Raw genomic sequence first — 17,240 nt, forward strand, 5'->3', positions numbered from 1 at the left:
CGAGCGAGCCATGGTCCTTCGAGCTCGATTCAGGGTGGTCTTCTTCGAGCGGAAGGAGGCACAAGCGGGACAGTCTCTGGCCTCGTGCTCGGGAGAGAGGCAGAGGTTACACACCTCATGCAGGTCGGTGTGGGGAAACTTCGACCCACATCAAGGACAGTTCTTAAATGGCGTCCTTTCCATGAGCCAGATGCGAAGGCTTGGTTCGGCCCGAAGGCCTTCTTCGACGACTGGAATGGAAGATTGGTAGAGATGCGCGCCGATTAGGGTTCGTGATCGAGACAATACCGTCGAAAGGGTGAAGGATTGCGCGTCGAAACTGGAATCGTAACGGTTCCGACTGGAGCGCAAGAAACGCATCCGAACCCGATGGTGGAAAAAAACAATCTAAGGATGGAGCCGATGCCCATGCGCACTATGATCCTAAGGAGGAGTTACATACCTCGTGACTTCCAAAGACTTTCCAGGACAAAAACAAGTGCATACATCCAGACCCAACACCAGATGGCGATCTATGCAAAAGTGTGTAGATCTGCAGCTCATATGCCTCAAACAGACAAGTTCTGAGCCTTCAAAATCACCCCCTCAAGTCAAACAATCCTTCAGGAAGCCTTCCTCAATGCCTCCTGAGGTAATATCAGCAAAAACTGCATCGATGAAGAAATCTTTGTCGTTGACGACGAAGACTGAAGTAAAGTTAATACCGAAGAAGCCTTCACTGCCTCTGATGGTTAGCTCTCCGTCGACGGAGTCATCGGCGATGACTGTTTCGACGCCGATGGCATCAACGACGGAGTCGTCGACTTCATCAATGACAGCTTCGATGACGGGATCGCCGTCGACGACAATGACGAGATCGTCGACGGCAACGACGACGACGGTAACTACGTCATCAACAATGACGGATAAGGCACTGAGGTTGGTATCGACGGCTGCACTGACGACGGTGTCGCCGTCGGCAATCTCGACGGCGATCTTGTCCAGAAAAGCTGGAAGTTGCCAGGAAGAGGAGTACGCCAGAAATCACATCACCAAGCAAGATTACACCTCTTGTGCCATCACACCTGCTAGAAGAGCAGGATTCAGAGGAGGAGGAGGATGAAGGCCCCTTTGGCTACACGAGTAGCCCCTCACAATTGCATGTAAAGTGCCAGAAGGATGACTTTGAGGAGGAGTACGGAGAGTATCAATATCCTCCTAAACCACTTTTTCGCCAGGGCTAGCAGGAGGACATGGTTGACATGCCATCTTCCTTAATGATGGATCTGCAGTTTATGCTGGCGGACTACAGAAAGAGGTTTCCACCAACTCCAGCCTCTCAAGAGGTGCCTTTAGCTGCTCCACGCCCAGGCTCAATTCCTACTACTCCAGTTAGAAGCCGGGAGTTACTGCCAGAGCCCTTGCCTAGATCACCATAGCCAATACCTCAACATGATCCAGTCTCCACGGATGATGACCAAGAGGAGGCAGAGATAACTGACCCTAACAAGGAATGGGATGATTACCTTATTCCATCGCCTTCTTCTGCCTCTCCAGTGCCTATTGATTCTCCACCTGCCCATTGATTCTCCGCCGGAGGACATCGGCGGGTTCCATAATTTAATGGAAGAAGCTGCAAAGAGGTTTGAGCTGCGAAGAGGTTTGAACTTCCGATGTCAACTACCCGGACGGAGTGTTTCTTGTATGATTTCAAGGAGCCATGCCGGAAATCAGTTTGTGCTATTCTGATCGTTAGCCATGTTTGGGAAGAAGGCCTGAAGGTCATGCAGACACCAGCGACAGTCACACCGGTACTCGCCAGACTGGAGAAGAAATATAAAGCTCCTTTGAGACTCCAGCTTGTTTAGTGGGCCATCCCAAACGGGACTCTGTTATATCCGAGGCAGCTCAAAAGAAATCAAAAAATCCGTCAGCTCCTATTACAACGCCTCCTGACAGAGAGGGTAGGCGCTTTCATAATGCAGGAAAAAGGTTTTCTTCCATGTCTGCTCTTCTAGTTAAAGCGGCGAATGCCCTTCACATTCTGAGCAGGTACGATAGGCAAATGTGGTGTGACCGGACACCTTACATAGACCTAATTCCAAGGCTAGTAGACAAAAGGTCAAGAAGATCCTTCAGGAGGTTGAAAGGGCTTCGCCTGAAGTCATTGATTGCGCGATGGGCATCGCGACCACGGCCTTCAGATCGCATGGAGGGGCGGCGGTGTTACGCAGTCAAGGATGGCTGAGGGCAACAGCTTTCAGACCCGATGTCCAAAATAAGATCTTGGATCTTCCCTTCTATTGGCAAGCCTTGTTTGGGAAACATGTGGATGATGTGCTACAAAGTATCAAGAAGGATACAGATACCGCAAAGGCCCTAGGAACACTGCAGTACCGGAAGGTGCCCTTTCGAGGGGCTAGGGGTAGAGGCCAAACATCATATAGAGGAGGATACCAACAGGGCAGATTCCCCTCTTACTCGACATCTTCTCAGCCATACCGTCAACAGTACGGTCAACGACAGGCAGGGGGCTATACAAGATCTGCCCCTAGAGGAAGAGGAGGTCGTCAAGGAAAGGACAACTCCAGAAGACAATGACAACCTTCAGGATCAGACTTGAATACGCTACTTACCAGTATGCATCTGTTCTTGGCATGTAGGGCTGCTGACATTCATATCTGTGCATAGATCGCCGCCTAGTGTTTGGTCCGGATGATTGCACATTGTTATCCTGGAAGAGTCTTCGAAGTATCACGAGATAGGTGGCTCCTCCCCTGGACTACAGTGCGCATGGGCATCCTCTCCATCCTCAGATTGTTTTTCGCAATTGTGGCAGTGATGGAGTAGATACCGTAAGTGATGACCATGCTATACAGTATTTTCTGAGTGCTGCAGCCGCTACAGGCGCCGGGGAGGAGGGTGGGCGATATGAATGTCAGCAGCCCTACATGCCAAGAACAGATGCATACTGGTAAGTAGCATAATCAGTTCGAGGCATGTGGGCTGCTGAATTCATATCTGTGCATAGATTATATAGCAGTCCCTCTATTAGCAGCAGCTGCCCGCGCCAGCTGCAGCAGTCTGAAAAAGGATCTTGAGAACAGCCTGTCCTACAGCTGCCTGCTGTTTTGAATGTACATCTACACAGTAGTGTTTTGTAAATGTATGTATAGTGGACCATGTGGCTGCTCTAGATATCTCCTCTAAAGGAATATTCCCTAGGAAAGCCATGGACGCCCCTAACTTTCGTGTTGAGTGGGCTCTGGGAGGTATCGTTAATGTGCGTTTAGCTTTTTCATAGCAAATTTGAATACATTTAACGATCCATCTGGCTATCCCTGCTTTGGAAATGGCGTTGCCCTTGTGTTGTGGAGAAAAGGCAACAAACAGTTGTTTTGTTTTCCTAAAATCTTGTGTTCTGTCTATATAGTACATGAGGGCCCTCTTTACATCTAGTGTATGGAGCATTCTCTCCGCGACATTTTCTGGATTTGGAAAGAAAACAGGCAGTTCAATAGTTTGAATCATGTGGAACTGCGATATCACTTTTGGCATGAAAGTAGGGTTAGTACGTAGTACAACTCTATTTGCGTGAACCTGTATGAATGGCTCTTGAATGGTTAGTGCCTGGAGTTCACTAACTCTTCTTAACGAAGTGATTGCCACTAAGAAGGCTACTTTCCAGGTGAGGAATTGAATCTCACATGAATGTAGAGGTTCAAAAGGTAGACCCATCAATCTGGTGAGGACCACATTTAGGTTCCACACCGGTGCCGGTGGGTGAGTTGGAGGAATCACTCTTTTGAGTCCCTCTAAGAAGGCTTTGATGGCAGGCACCTTGAATAAAGAGAGGTGCTGCCTGTTCTGAAGATAGGCCCCTATTGCGGTTAGATGTATACGGATGGAGTTGTATGCCAGATTGCATCGGTACAAGTGTAACAGGTAACAGATGTTGTTCTGAATGGATGCATCCAGCGGATTAATGTCATTGTTTTTACAGTAAATGACAAACCTTTTCCATTTAGCCGCATAGCAAGCTCTGGTCGTGGGCCTCCTGGCCTCCTTGATGATATTCATACATTCTGGAGGCCGGTTCAGGTAGCGAAACTCTAAGACTTCAGGAGCCAGATCGCCAGGTTCAGCTGTTGCGGATCTGGGTGCTGAATTTCGCCATGGTTCTGTGTTAAAAGTTTGGGTGTTAGCCGCAGTCTTTGAGGCGGCACCACGGACAGTTCTAGTAACGTGGTGTACAATGGCTGGCGCGCCCACATTGGAGCAACCAGGACGAGTGTCATCTAGTGTTGCCGTAGTTTGCGTGCCACTAGCGGTATTAATGGCGCTGGGGGAAAAGCGTACACAAATCTGCCTGACCAGTTCATCCATATCGCATTGCCCTGCGACTGTGGATGCGGAAACCTGGCGGCAAAGCTTTGGCATTTTGCGTTTTCCCTTGTGGCGAATAGGTCTATCTCTGGATGACCCCACTGCTGGAAGTACGGTTGAAGTACTGATGGATGTAGCTCCCATTCGTGCATTTGGTGGCTGTGTCTGCTGAGCAGATCCGCCATCTGGTTGTCCTTGCCCGGGAGGTGTTCCGCCATGAGGAACATGTTCCTCTGAATGGCCCACTTCCACATGCTCTGGGCCAGATGAGACAACTGTGGAGTGTGTGTTCCTCCCTGCTTCTGTATGTAGTACATGGCAGTCATGTTGTACGTCCGGATCAACACGACTTTGTTGCACAAGTGTACTTTGAATGCCTTCATCGCTAGGAAGATAGCCATCAGTTCCAGAAGGTTGATGTGCATCTTCTGTTGCTGCGTCGTCCATAGTCCCTGCACTGTGTAATTGAGTACATGAGCTCCCCATCCCTGGAGAGACGCGTCCGCCGTCAGTATTATTTGTGGAACAGGCTCTTGAAACGGTCGGCCCTTGCAAAGGTTTTGTGGATTCCACCAATGCAGAGAGTTGTATGCCCGACCGCTCACCAACACTAGGTCTTTCAACTGTCCTTGAGACTGATTCCATTGACGTGCCAAGCACTCCTGAAGCGGGCGCATATGTAGTCTCGCGTGCGGGACTATGAAGATGCAGGAGGCCATCATGCCTATCAACTGCATGAACACTCGCGCTGGAAGGGAGTGTTGAGGTCTGAACTTCTTTATCAGCAGTTGCATGCTGTTGATCCTCACTAAATTTGGCAGAGCTTTGGCAGCCAGAGTGTCTATAGTCGCGCCCAGGTACTGCCGTACGTGGGCGGGTTGGAGATGTGACTTCGGATAATTCAGTGAGAATCCCAGACTGTGAAGAAGGTGAATGGTGTGGGATATGTGGCTGGCACACTGCTGGGCTGACTTTGCCTGAACAAGCCAGTCGTCCAGGTAAGGGAAGACGTGAATGTGTTGTCTCCTTAAGTGTGCGGCCACTGTCGCTAGGCACTTGGTAAAGACTCTGGGCGCTGTTGTTACTCCGAAAGGGAGTACTTTGAACTGATAATGTTGATCCTGAAGAGTGAACCTGAGATATTTTTTGTGTGATGGGTATATGGGTATGTGAAAATACGCATCCTTTAAATCTAGTGTTGCTAGGAAGTCTCCCTGACTGAGTAACGGCAGAACCTGCTGGAGGGTGAGCATATGAAAATGCTCTGACAGAATGTATTGGTTGAGGGGGCGGAGGTCTAGTATAGGTCGTAAAGACCCGTCCTTTTTTGGGATTAAGAAGTACAGAGAGTACACCCCTGACCCCCGCTGTTCCATAGGCACGAGCTCTATGGCTCCTTTTTGCAGCATACTTAGTACTTCTTGCTGCAATAATGTCAAGTGCTCTGCGGACATAGGACGGTGTCTTGGTGGTATGTTGGGTGGATTGGATGTTAATTCCAGACAATAACCGTACTGGACAATTTCTCTGACCCACCTGTCTGTGGTGATGGATCTCCAGACTGGCAGGAACTGTTGGAGTCTCCCCCCCGACCAGTGTTATCAGAGTGGGGGGCAGCGACAAGACGTCACTGTTTGTTATTGGCGGAGGACCTGGTGTTGTTGTGTCCTCGTCCTCTGCCTTTGGTGCTGTATCCACGATATCCACCCCTATTGTTTTTATTATAGGTACTCTGGGTACCTCCTTTACTGTACTGCTGCTGGGACCCCTGACCTCTTGCTGCTCCTCTATTCCCGGGGCGACGAAAGGAGCCACTCCGAAACTGCTGCGACTGTAGAGCCCCCATAGATTTCGCAGTTTGTGTCCTTTTTAATCTTTTCCAGTGTAGTGTCAACCTCGGGGCCAAATAAAAAGTCTGGGTTGACTGGTTGGTTCAAAATATTATTTTGAATCTCAGGTTTGAAGCCTGATATTCTCAGCCATGGATGCCTCCTCAACATCACACTAGTGTTGATTGCCCTTGCTGCAGTGTCAGCTGCATCCAGTGCGCATTTGATGGACGCATTCGTAATGAGTTGTCCCTCTCTGATGAGGAGCTCCGCTCTATCTTTGTATTCATCTGGTAGGTGTTCTAGCAGTGTTTCTAGTGTATCGTAGTGTGACCTGTCGTATCGGGCCAGGAGTGCCTGAGTGTTGGCAATGCGCCAGATGTTTGCTGCTTGTGCTGCTACCCTTTTGCCTGATGTTTCTAGCACTTTGGAGTCCTTGTCTGGAGGAGGAGCATCACCTGTAGTCTGCGAGTTAGCTCTCTTGCGAGCATTAGAGACTACCATGGAGTCCAACGGCATTTGACCCTTAAGGTACATGGGGTCTCCGGGTGCAGGTTTGTATTTCTTTTCTATTCTGGGGTTCAATACCCGTGCCCTAGTGGTTTCCTTAAAGATGTCCTTAGCATGTTTAAGAACCCCTTTCAGCATTGGTAGAGTCTTGACCGTTCTTTCTGATGTGGAGAACGTGTCCACCAAGAAATCCTCCTCCACAGAGTCCGAATGGAGTTCCACTCCGTGATTGGCAGCTGCCCTTTCAATGAGGGCGTTAAAAGCAGCAGTATCTTCAGTGGGAGATGGTTTGACATTGTAAAGATGAGTGTCAGGAGCATCTTGTGGGTCACCTTGGTCAGTAGGGTCTCCCCATGCTTGATCTTGGTCTTGCTGTTGGTCATCAGGGTCATTATCCACAGGATAAGTGGTATCATCCCCAATATGGCCCTCTCCTGCATCCTGGTCCGAGTGTGTAGGAGAAAAGGATGGTGGTTCCTGATGATAGGAGTGGAGTGTTTCTACAAGCACTGGCGTCGAACCTGATGCCAGTTTCCTTTTTAGTGGGATCTTGTAGGAGTCCAAAGCCTTCTCTGGAACGATTCTCCGCTTGCGGAACAACAGCCTACCAGTGTCGGCGTCGATAAACTGGTCCTGCGAGTCCTCGACATCGGTTCTTTCCGTGGACACTGTTCGTGTTTGTTCGAGACTCCTCCTAAGTTCGAACATCTTCGGTGCCCCCGGTGGCGGCAATCCGAACTTGATCAGTGCCGGCGCCGAGTGAGCTTTGGCGACTTTGTGTGGTTCGGGACCCGTTTTTGGTTCGAGGGTTGCCCGTTCCCGGATGCGCTGTAGGGACTCCGACACCTGTTGCAAAGTGAATGCAGACGGTGCTTTGGAACCGATAGGCTCTTTGGAGACAGGCCTCGACGCGGTCTCTGGTTTCTTCCCAGCCTTCAAGTTTTCGATCCGAAGTTTGGGATCGATGCCTGGTTGAGTCGATATTTTGGCAGTCGCCGCACTCTTCGGTGTTGCCGTAGTCGGATCGACTTCGGTGCCATAGGCCGTTGCGTCTTCTCGGGACCGAGGGCCTTCTTCTGTGTCTCGGTGCCGAAGCCCTTTATTGTTTTCTCGGTACCGAAGTCCTTCTTTCTTTGGTCGGCTCTGATATCCCTTTTCTGTGTCGACGGATTGGAGGGCTTCGATGCCTTCGATCCGACTTGAACCAGTTGCACTTTCGGTTTCAATTTGACCGGTGCTGGTTTTGGTTTTACTGAATCGAATCCAGTGTTTTGTGATAGTGTTGGCTCTTTTGAAATGTTCGAAGCCGGGCCTTCAGGCGGGGCTGTAGAACAATCCGACTGATCTTGGGTAAGGCCCGCAGGCGATCCCTCGACCTGAGCCTTGTCAAGATTGTGTCCTTCGGCCTCCGCATCAACGGATTGGCCTAGCTCCTCGCCCGAGCTATCTTCCTCGGCCCCAAGGGCCTCATCGTCGTCTTCTACCTCATCATCGTCGTCAGATTGGGATTCATGCTCCGAAGCATGGCTCGAGTCTATCTCTTCGACGCTCTCGACTTCCTCATCCTCGGTGCTGAATATGTTAACCGGGGTAGGCGCCGATTGTTTGGCCTCCAATCTAGCCGCCCGTCGATTCCGAAGTGTCTTCTTTGACCATAACCGGGCGCAGGCCATACACCGTGACTCATCATGATCCGGTGATAAGCACTTGTTACACACCGGATGGACATCGATGTGTGGATATTTCGCATGACATAAAGGACATCTCTTGAAGGGAGTCCTCGATTCCATCCTCGAACGTCGATCGATGTTCGGACCAAGACTAGGTCCGAGAAGTGTGAATAAGTCCGAGAACAAGTATAATAGTCTGTCGATACCGAACGCAAACAATACCGACGATACCTAAAGGCTTTTGGCCTTAAATAAAGTTTTCCTAACTTGAGCTAAGATAAGCACATCCGAACCCAATGGCGGAAAAAAACAATCTAAGGATGAAGAGGTGGTGCCCCGCCGCGGCCTCTCATTGCCCGGATTTTTAACTTTCGGGACAGAGACGCTATCCTCCAGACCTCCAGGCAGCAGGGACCGGTCAAGCTTGATAACATGGATGTGCATTTCTACCCAGACTTTACTCCGGCGGTTCAGAAGCAGAGACAGAGTTTTTTTGGTGTTAAACGTCGCCTACGGGACCTGAACCTTAAGTACTCAATGCTTTTTCCAGCCAAGCTGAGGGTGGAGGTGGATGGTCGCACGCACTTCTTTGACCGGCCCGAGGCGGCTGGGGACTGGTTGGACACTCTGCCTGGAGATCGGGGCCGGGGGGGCGGGGGGGGCGCGGCTGGCGAGGAGGGCCCGCCGGATCAGAATTGAGGGGTGAATAAATAGGCCTTGCTCTGGACGATGTTCCTTCACCATTTATTGATTGCATATGTTCCCCTCCTATGGAGGTCGTGCGGGGTCTGTTGGGGGCTTCCCTCCTCCTCTGGGGGACTAGTTAGTTTTCAGCTATGGGGCGACAGGCACACTGCACTTTGGGGGGGCTATCTGGGCTCATGCAGGGGTGCAGGGAGGGGGGAGTTCTGTTGGGATGGGGGGGTGGGGGGGGGGGTGTGTTGTTTGTTTGCACCGCAAGGCAAACCCGCTACTGTATTGTTGCTTTTAAGATGCTCTGTGGGGGACGACCGATTGTTTCGACGTATGATGGGGGGTAGGGATTTTACTGTGTTGTCATGGAATGTTAACGGCCTGGGGGATAGGATTAAGCGTGGTGTGGTCCTGCAGTACTTGAAACGTATTTCACCAGATGTTGTCTTCCTGCAGGAGACCCACCTTATAGGTAACTCCTTTCATGCACTGAATCGGCGGGGCTATCGTTTGGCGGCCCATTCTGGCTTCACTTCGGGCTCGCGGGGGGTGGGTATTATGATCAAGAACTCGCTCCCGTTGGAGATTGATGAGGTGCGCCATGATGAGAGGGGACGCTACACTGTCCTGGTGGGAAGAATGGAGGGTAGAGTGTTTATTTTTATATCAGTGTACGTCCCGCCTGGATTACAAGCCACCACATTTGCGGACCTGGGGCACCTCCTTCTGGACCTCCCGAGTGGCCTGCTGGTGGTTGGAGGGGACTTTAATGCGGTAGCTTCTGGGTCTATGGATCGCCATCCCCCTAGGGACCTTCCCCGGGCACAGGCGTGGCTGTCCGGCCTTTTAGACACGCTGGGCCTGGTGGATTGCTGGCGACTAAAGCATCCCGCACAGCGGCAATACACCTTCCACTCGGGTGCCCATGGTAGCCTCTCGCGGCTTGATTACATCCTTGTCCCGGCGGCCCATGCAGGGAGGGTGGGGGAGGTGTGCCATCTGGCGCGGGGTATCTCAGACCACTCCCCATTGCTGTTACACTTCGATGTCTTCCCGAGGGGGGATGGCAGGGTGGCTCCAATCAATGCATGGTATTTGCGCGACCCCACCGTTCGTGCCGATTTGATCAAATCCTTACAGCGATATTTCGACGAGAATGTGGGGTCGGTCCCTTCGGCCATCTCCCTGTGGGAGGCTTTTAAGGTAGTTCTTAGAGGGGAGGCCCTCTCCTTTATCTCCCATGCCCGGCGGCGCGAGCGGGAGGAGGTGACCCGGGTAGAGGCCGAGATTGCGGAACTGGAGGGTGACCTGGGGAGCGGGGTAACGGATGCCAAGCTGCATGTGCTACACCTAAAGCAGGCGGCCTATCGGGCCCTCGTCACGGAGGCGGCCAGGGGCCTCAGTAGAGAGCAGCAGGGGCGATTGTATGATGTGGGTGATAAGGCTGGCAAATTGATTGCGTGGTTGGATAAGAGGGAGAGAGCGAGTCGCGTGGTTCCTTTGATTGAGAGTGTGGATGGTGCGTGTGTCACCGAGCCGGAAGCAATTGTCTCCTGCTTTGCGGATTATTTCCGCGAGGTCTACTCCCCGGTTTCCCCCTGCTCGGAGGAAGATTCCCATGCCCTGCTTCGGGACATCGCACTGCCCTCCCTTACGGTGGAGGACAGGGATTCGCTGGACGCTCCTCCCACCTCGGACGAAATTGCCTTGGCTATTCGCTCGGTTGCATCCGGCAAGGCCATGGGCCCCAATGGTATTCCCATCGAGCTATACAAGCTACGCCCGGATGTACTGGCGCCCCACCTGCGCGCGATGTTCCTGGCGGCCCACTCGCAGGGTTCCCTCCCGCCGGACCAGCGTCTGGCCACAATCGTGGTGATCCACAAGGAGGGGAAGCCCCGTGAGCGGGTCACATCCTATAGGCCGATCTCGCTCTTGAACGCGGAGCCCAAAATCCTCGCCAAGGTGTTGGCCAACCGATTGGTTGGTGTGGTGGGCGATTTGGTCCACCAAGACCAGTCTGGCTTTATACCACACCGCAACACGGCGCTCAATCTGCGGCGCCTGCACGGGGTGCTCGCGCGGGTCCCATTTGTGCGGGAGCCGGCCATCTTGGCGTCCTTGGACGCCACCATGGCGTTTGACACGCTTGAATGGCCATACATCTGGGCGATGCTGGCGAAATTTGGATTTGGACCGAGTTTTATTAGCTGGGTCAAATTGCTGTACTCGGGCCCGTTGGCGCAGGTGGTGGTGAATGGGCGAGTCTCGGCCCCATTCGCGCTGGGGCGGGGCACGCGACAGGGTTGCCCCCTGTCACCTCTCCTGTTTGCACTGGCCCTGGAGCCCCTGGCGGAGTGGCTGCGGTGGCACCCTTCCATCCGTGGTCTCCGCTGGACCCCCGAGCATGAGGACCGCGTGTCCCTCTATGCTGACGATATCCTCCTGTATCTTGCCTCCCCGCGGAAATCACTGATCGTCCTGGTTGATGTTTTGCGCTCATTCGGTCGCAACTCAGGCCTTGTCATCAACTGGGCGAAATCCTGTGTTTATGTGCTTTCCGGGGAGGCTCCGGTCCTACCACGGGACTGTCCGATCCAGATTGCCTCCCAGGGGTTTCGGTACCTGGGTATATATATCACTCTTGACCCGGAGGCCCGCTATGAGCGGAATTTGCTACCCCCCCTCCAGCGCTTGAAGGAGGACGTGGTGCGCTGGCGGCGTCTGCCGCTTTCGCCGCTCGGCCGAGCGGCCTTGTTCAAAATGATGTCCTTGCCGCGCTTCCTCTACGCCCTCCAGAATACTATGGACTTGGTTCCGGCACGCTACTTCCGTGAGGTGGAGGGCCTCCAGCGGCGCCTGTTCTGGGACGGGAGGCCGCGAATTGCTCTGGCCAAATTGACGCTCCCGTGGTACGATGGGGGGGTTGCCCTCCCGGACATTAAACGGTATTACTGGGCCTCCCAACTAGCTGCAATTAATCATGGCCTTTACGGGCCCGCCTTGAACCCGGCATTTGAGATGGACAAGATGCTCCTGCCCGGTGGCGACTACAATCGAGCGCTCTACTCTGGCGCGCCCGACTCCCGTCTGACGGGACCGACGCGTGTCATGGTGCGTGTCTGGCACGCGGCTAATGCAGCTATGGGGTGGAAGGACCGTTTGACCCGGGCGTCACCGCTGTACGCGTCTGAGAGGTTGGGCTCCCTGTGGACGTCGAAGGGCTTCGAGAAGTGGGACACGATCGGAATCAGCACTGTGGGAGATCTCTGGACGAGGGGGGGATTCAAGACTTTTGCGACGCAGCAGACGGAGTTTCAGCTGCAGGGCAGTGAGTACTTTCGGTACCTGCAAGTCCGCCATGCGCTGGGCTCCGTCTTCCCGGATGTCGCGTCCATTCCGGAGTCTTCCCCCCTGGAGGACAGAGTGCTGGATGGCCATGTCCCGGACAGCACAATCTCCCTCATATATAAAAAACTGATCAACGACAGATCGTGCCTGCTGACTAGTCTCCGCGAGGCCTGGGTTGCCGACGGGCTGGAGCTGGACGACGAGGATTGGATTTCCGCGGTGGCCTCTCCGAAAGAGGTGGCCATCCCGGCTCGCCTTCGTTTCGTCCAGCTTAAGATCCTACACCGGGTTTACGTGACGGGGCCAAGGCTTCTACGTATGGGCTTTGCTGGTGACGGATTGTGTAAGCGTGGCTGTGGTGCCCTGGCAACTTTCATGCATATACTGTGGGAGTGCCCTAGGGTGGAGCGATTCTGGCGTGGTGTGCATGAGGTCCTGCGTGTGGTTACGCGTGTCGCGCTGTTGCCTGAAGCGAGGAGATGCTTGCTGAATGTGTGGGAACCAAATGACTATTCGGCCCCGCAGACGCGGTGGGTGACTCTGGGATACATGATAGCTAAGCGTGACATTGCTCAATTGTGGGGATCCCAGAGGCCCCCGGCGGTGTTGGCCTGGAAAGAACATATGGATTGGTGTATGTTTCGTGAAAAGGTGGTGTATGTGGCGAGGGGTAAGCCTGGGGCGTGGGTGAAAATCTGGGGCCCCTGGAACGCCTACCGCGGGGGTATTTGTGAGCCGCCACTGCTACCGGCTGCCTCGCCAGCTCCGTCTCCCTAGATGGCCCCCCTCCCTCAGCCGTGGGCACGCGGTTCCCCAGTCCCTGATCTACTCCCATTCCCCTCTCCAGAGTTCTGCTGCTGGTTGGGATCCCCCACTTATGGAGCACGTGCTGTCACTTTGGATCGCGGGTTGCCTTGCGGGTGTGGTTCTGTGTGTTGTTTTGTTTTGATAAAAGGGAACCGTATTGTGGGCATGGAGCTATGCGGCCTGCAACATTGATTTCTCCTGCTTTGCTAATCTGCACCGCCAAGAGACTCTTACTGTATGTATGCAATATGCTTTTGTCACTCTAGCGGCCGGCCGAGTGGTTGTAGGCCCATACCTGTAACTTTTTCAAACTGCAATAAACGGTTTCAAAAAAAAAAAAAAAAAAAAAAAAAAAAAAAGAAGGATGAAGAGGATGCCCATGCGCACTGTAGTCCAGGGGAGGAGCCACCTATCTTGTGATACTTCGAAGACTCTTCCAAAACAACAATGTGCAATCATCCGGACCCAACACTAGGCGGCGATCTATGCACAGATATGAATTCAGCAGCCCACATGCCTCGAACACATATATCCCTCTCCCTCCACAAGTTCCCCTGGGTGGAAGAATTTCGTATCATCTTCATCATCGGAAGAAAATAACTACGGACCGATGGGTCCTCAATGTAATACAATTCGGACATACTCTAAAGTTCCTTCAAATCCCCCCATGTACTCCTCCAACATGTCAAGAGGTCAAGCATCTATATCCGATGCGTCTGGAGATTAAGGCAATGCTCCGAAAAGGAGCAATAGAACCGGTGCCGATCTCCCAGAGAAGAAGGGGATTTTATTCCCGTTTTTTCTGAGTCTGAAAGAATATTCTTCAATGGCGTCCTATACTGGACCTGAGATCTCTAAATACTTATCTCAAGAAGCAATCTTTCTGGATGGTTTCCCTCCAAGACAGTCTGCTACTCTTAAACCCAGGGGATCATATGACCACCTTAGACCTACAGGATGCATATTTCCACATCCCCATTCATCCTTCCCACAGGCAGTATCTTCGGTTTGCGGTAGTCGGAGACCATTACCAGTTCAAGGTACTGCCGTTAGGCCTCAAATCAGCCCCAAGAATTTTTACAAAATGTCTGGCTCCAGTGGCGGCTTTCCTGAGGAAACAAAGACACCAGGTGTTTTCCTACCTGGACGACTGGTTAGTGAAAGCACCTTCACCAACATTGGCTCAGTCATCGACAGCAGCATGCGTGGAATTTGCCAAGCTGGGTCTGACTCTGAATACGGAGAAGTCATCCATTCATCCTGCAAGGAACATCACGTTCTTGGGGGCGATTCTGGACACCACAGTAAACAAGGTGTTTCCCTCAAAGGAGAGACAACTGAGGCTAATCTCTCTTTCCCAGGCGTTTGCAAAAAGAAAGTGTCTTTCAGTACGCCGTTACAAGTCACTACTAGGAACGATGTCCTCTTGCATCCCCCTCGTTCCCTCCTGCCGATTTAAAATGCGTCCGTTGAAGGAAAAACTGGATCGGCAATGGCGTCAAGAAGAGGGATCCTTCAACGACATTGTGAAGATCACACCGGCCATGGTTCAAGCAGCAGCGTGGTGGACCCAAAAACAGAATATTTTAGTGCGTCTTTCCTTCCTTACGGAGCCAGCTCCGCTGGTGATTACCACTGATGCATCCCTGGAAGGTTGGGGAGCCTTTCTTCAAGACCTCCAGGTCAGTGGTAGTTGGAAGTTACAGGAACAGCAACTTCACATCAATTTACTAGAACTCGGAGCAGTGGGATTAGCATTGCTGGCTTTCCTGCCGAGAATACAAGGATCAGCTGTACTAATAAGGACAGACAACACAACAGCGATGCATTATCTCAACAAACAGGGAGGTACAAGATCTCTCTCCCTGTCTCAGGAAGCTAAAAAAATATGGGAATGGGCTGTTCAAAATGGAATAGCCCTAAAAGCGGAACATCTTCCAGGGGATCAGAATATCAAATCAACCTGCCACGAGTGGGAGATCAACCAGGATATCCTAGAAAAAATCTTCCTAAGATAGGGAGAACCGACAGTGGACCTCTTCGCGACAGCTCAGAAGAAAAAATGCTGGTTCTTCACAAGCTGGCTTTACCAACGGGATCTTGGGGGAATTAGTTTTTGATGGCATGTTCAGGCGTATCTGCCTACGCCTTTCCTCCAATTCCCCTCCTGCCACGCATTCTTACAAAGATCAAGAGGGAGCTGTGCAAAAGATCCTGATAGGCCCATGGTGGCCCAGACAACACTGGTTTACGGAGCTTTATCTACTGTCGGAGGTTCACCCGATTCGCCTTCAACCGATACCTTCGCTCTTGACGATGTCCCAGGTACATGTACTTCATCCAGATCCGAAATCACTACGCGTAGCGGCCTAGCTCCTGAACACTGCGAATTTCAACAATTAGATATTTCATCGGAATGCAGAGAGATATTATCAAAGGCCAGAGGAGAGAGTACAAACAGAACATATAGGATGAAATGGAAGAGGTTCTGTTTATGGTGCCAGGAGCTTAAGATTCATTCTTTGAGGTCGGCAGCTCATAAAATGATCCCATATATACTGCTCTTGGCAAAATCTGGTTTAGCCCATGCTTCTATTAAAGTACATCTAGCCGCTATATCACGGTACAGAAGAACTCCCTCAGGACCATCGCTGTGTCCGAAAGAATGAAACAATTCATGAAGGGGTTATTTCGAACTTTTCCTCCGCTAAAGCCTCAAACCCTCTCTGGCAGCTGAACATTGTACTATCTCAATTAATGAAGCAGCCCTTCGAACCCATTCACAGGGCGGGTCTAAAATTCCTATCCTGGAAAGTAGCTCTTCTCATAGCGCTCACTTCGGCCGGGAGAGTTGGGGAGATACAGGCTCTCACTATACAGGAACCTTTCTTGCAGGTTAAGGAGGACAGGATTGTACTCATAACTAATCCGAAATTCATACCAAAAGGGCCAACAGACTTTCATTTGAATGAGCCGCTAATTCTGAAGAGATTTTTTCCCTCAACCGGCATAGGCGGTGGAAAAAGCTCTCCACTCACTAGATGTCCAGCGCAGTCTCAAGTTCTATTTGCAAAAAACAAGACCTTTCCGCAAGTCTTCACAACTTTCTGTATCTTTTAGTGCACCCAGGAAGGGCTTTCCCTTATCCAAAAAGGGCATTGCCAGATGGATTTCCAGTGCAATACCATATTGTCATTAGGCGGCTGGGAAGCCGTTGAATGCACAAGTTTGTGCTCATTCTACGAGATCAGTGTCCACCTCCACTGCTTTGTTTGCTGGAGTACCTATCCAGGATATCTGCAGGGCGGCTACCTGGAAGAGTACTCGCACCACTGCCTGGATGCGGCCGCTGAGAAGGATGTTGCAGTGGGAAAAGCGGTACTGAGAAACCTTTTCCAGTGACGGTGAGCCTCATTTGCATCCTTCCTTCCTTTGTTACATATGCACATTTTATTGTTATGTTTTGTGATATCTGCAATTTTGAAAGATTCAGTATATATGTATATAATGTGCAGTTTTTCATTATATATATGATAACTGGGGTCAGGTCTTATGCACTATAAAATGTGCTATGTTTTACTGCTCACTATTCTGATTCAGTTACCAAAAGAAGGGTAAACCCAATACTAGTCTCTGGGACCTGGGTAAAGGACAATACATAGGAACAGTGGTCCCAGAAAGTGATCATACAATGAGAAAATCACAACATAAATACAAATTCAAGACTGACACAAGGTAGTCGTTGCTCATTGTTTAATTCCACTGAGCACTAGTCTATTTTTGATATTGTTCACATATTATATACAGTGAGGTCCCTAGTTGGGGAAAAGGGGGCAAGGCAAAGTGGAGTGATTGTGATTCAGGTGAGGATGGGGTAGTGACTTGTGTGTAGTGTGCATCAAAACAAAAAATCACTTTAGAAAGAGAGGCTCATTCTTTGAGCCTATTAATCACAATTTACAGCAAAAAAATTTTTTAGCCATGGTTTCCAATGAAACCGAAAGACCTGCAACAT

General features: G+C 51.3%; 1 protein-coding gene across 1 annotated transcript in view; it reads right to left on the minus strand.

Moving 5' to 3' along the window:
• The window catches only part of SART1 (spliceosome associated factor 1, recruiter of U4/U6.U5 tri-snRNP), a 698,390-nt gene that overhangs the window by 210,628 nt on the left and 470,522 nt on the right, over window positions 1–17,240 (minus strand). The window lies entirely within an intron of this gene.

This window comes from Triturus cristatus, chromosome 9 (assembly GCF_964204655.1).
Source record: "Triturus cristatus chromosome 9, aTriCri1.1, whole genome shotgun sequence".
NCBI classification, from domain to species: Eukaryota; Metazoa; Chordata; class Amphibia; order Caudata; family Salamandridae; genus Triturus; species Triturus cristatus.